Consider the following 3329-nt stretch of genomic DNA (forward strand, 5'->3'; position numbering starts at 1 on the left):
GAGTAGCTAGTGAAACAGTTGGTATACTGGCTTTAATTTTCATACATTCCCTTTAGTTTGGGAAGGTTCTCTTAGATTGGAAAATATTGATGGTAACTCCTTCAAAAAGGGAAGGAGACACAAGGCAGGAAACTACAGGCCAATTAGCTAATTTGCACTTGCACTTTGAGAAGAATAGAGGCTAAATTGCCCATAGTGTTAGGTCCATTAGTCAGAGAGAAATGGGTCTGGTTAGGTTACTCTTTGGAGTGTTGGTGTGGACTTGTTGGGCTGAAGGGCCTGTTTCCACATTGTAGGGAATCTAATCTAATCTATTTAGGACTAGAATACAAGAGCAGAAATGTACTGCTGAGGGTGTATAAAGCTCTAGTCATAATGTATTTGGAATATTGTAAGCAGTTTTAGGCCCGTATCTAAGGAAGAATGTGCTGGTTTTGGAGGGGGTCCAGAGGAAGTTCACAAGAATGATCCTGGGATGATGGGCTTGCCCTGAGGAGCAATTGAGGACTCTGGGCCTGTACTAAATGGAATTTAGAAGGAAGAAAGGGGATCTGATTGAAACTTAAAGAATATTAACAGGCATAGTTAGAGTGGAGATGGAAGACCTGTTTCCACTAATAGGAGAGACTATGACCTAAGGGTACAGCCTCAGAGTGAAGGGACAATCCTTTAGAACTGAAATGAGGAGGAAATTCTTTAAACATCCTCTGACAAATCTGTGGAACTCTTTGCCACAGAGTGGTAGAGACCAAGTCATTGAGATAAATAGATTCTTGATTAGTAAGGGGATCAAGAATTATGAGGAAAATGCAGGAGAATTGTGAGGAGAATGGGGTTGAAAAACATAACAGCCATGATTGGATAGTAAAGCAGACTCCATGGACCAAATAACCTATTTCTGTTCCTATTTCTTATGGTATTATTGGAAAAATGTTATAGCATGGCATGTAGTGAAATTCAGGCAGAATCTAAATGGTTTTGTGAAACAAATATCATGTTTAACCAACTTATCAAAATTCTTTAAAGAACATTTATATAAATGATTTGTATGTGAACATAGGAAGTACAGTTAGTAAGTTTGCAGATGATACCAAAATTGGAGGTGTAGTGGACAGCGATGAAGGTTACCTCAGTACAATGGGACCTTGATTACATGGGCCAATGGGCCAAGCAGTGGCAGATGGAATTTAATTTAGGTAAATGCGAGGTGTTGCACCTAGGAAAAGCTAATCAGGCCAGGACTTTTATACTTAATGGTAAGGTTCTGGGGAGTATTGCTAAACAAAGAGACTTTGGAGTGCAGGTTCATAGTTTCTTGAAAGTGGAGTCACAGGTAGATAGGATAGTGAAGAAGCTGTTTGGTGTGCTTTTCTTTATCAGTCAGACCATCGAGTGTAGGAGTTGGAAGGTCATGTTGCAGGACAGGACATTGATTAGGCCACTTTTGGAATATTGTGTGCAATTCTGGTCACCCTCCAATCGGAAAGATGTTGTGAAACTTGAAAGGGTTCAGTAAAGATTTAAAAGGGTGTTGCCAGGTTGGACGATTTGAGCTATAGGGAGAGGCTGAACAGGCTGGGGCTGTTTTCACTGGAGTGTCGGAGGCTGTAATTCTATGACTCTATAACTAGCATCTGTTGTGGGTCAAGGAGAGTATCCAGAAAAATGACAAAGTGCCACATCAAAGGTTATTGCTGTGAATGCCAGTAGTAATCTTACACCATTGTGCTTTATTTTCAGTCATTGAACCAATTTTGGATTCAACTAATCAAATTCCATTGTATCTGTGGGCTTTTTTTCTTTAACAGTCTGCATGGGACCTTTTCAGATTTCTTACTAAACTCCAGGGAGATAACATCCTCAAGTATCCTCATTAATCCTTCTTGTTACTACTTCAAAAAATTCAATCAAATTAATAAGGCACAAACTTCCTATATTGGTAGCAGTAATTTTCCGAACACCAAGGTCTGACTAACCGGCCCATAACTCTTTGGTCTAATCCTGACATCCTTTTTGAATAACAAACAATGTTTACAGACCTCTGATCCTCTAATATAAAAACAAAGAACTCTGCATGCTGAAAACCTGCAATATAAACAGAAAATGCGAGTGAAACTCAACAGGTCTGGCAGCAGCACTGGAGGGAGAAACAGTGTTAACCCTTAGCCCATATCCAAAGAAGAAACATATTGCACTTGAAATGTTAACCCTGTTTTTTTGCCTTTGTCCACAGATGCTTCCAAACCTGCTGAGATTCTCCAGCAATTTCTACACTTATTTCTCATGTTCCCATTTCTGGAATGGGTGGATTGTCTTATGAAATAAGATTGTACAGCTGGGCTTTTATCTCCTGAGTAAGAGGTGACTTGACATATAAGAATTTGAGAAGTCGTGACAAAATATATGTGAAAAAGAGATTCTACAACCAAGTGTCACTATTTAATAAATAAGGTGTTAATCCATATATCACTGACTTGGATGAGGCAAGTTAACATACCATTGCCAAATATGTGGATCACAATAAAATAGTCAGGAAGGCAAATGGCAAGGATGGTACAGAGTCTACGGTGGCATACAAATTGGTTAAGAGAGTGAGCAAAAACCTGACTGGATTTTAATAAGAGAAAATGTGAAGTTATGAATTTTGACAGGAAAAATAGAGGGACTGAATATTGTTTAAAAGAAGAAAGACTGCAGAAAGTTGCAGCACAGAGGGTTTTGGGAGTCTTTATGCAAAATCACAAAACTCTAGCATACATGTTCAGCAGGGGTATTAAGGAGGACAAGTAGAATGTTGGCCTTTATTTCAAAGAAAATGGAGTATAACAGTGGCGAGGTCTTGCTAAAACATTCAAGATTTTAGATTACTTATAGTGTGGAAACAGGCCCTTCGGCCCAACAAGTCCACACCGACCCGCCAAAGCGCAACCCACCCATTCCCCTACATTTACCCCTTTACCTAACACTACAGGCAATTTAGCATAGCCAATTCACCTGACCTGCACATCTTTGGACTGTGGGAGGAAACCCACGCAGACACGGGGAGAGTCGGGAATTGAACCCAGGTCCCTGGTGCTGTGAGGCAGCAGTGCTAACCACTGTGCCACCATGCTGCCCATCTAAAATACTGTGAATAGTTTATCTAAGGAAAAATATGTTGGCATTGAAGTAATTCAGAGAATGTTCACGAGGTTGATTTGAGGGGAGGTTGAATATGTTGAGTCTCCACTCATTGGTGTTCAGCATAATGAGAAGCCACCTGCTTGTGGATGACAAGTAAATTGGTGGTATAGTGGACAGTGAGGAAGGTTCTCTAAAATTACAAAGGG

Source organism: Chiloscyllium punctatum, chromosome 7 (genome assembly GCF_047496795.1).
Source record: "Chiloscyllium punctatum isolate Juve2018m chromosome 7, sChiPun1.3, whole genome shotgun sequence".
In the NCBI taxonomy this organism is placed as follows: Eukaryota; Metazoa; Chordata; class Chondrichthyes; order Orectolobiformes; family Hemiscylliidae; genus Chiloscyllium; species Chiloscyllium punctatum.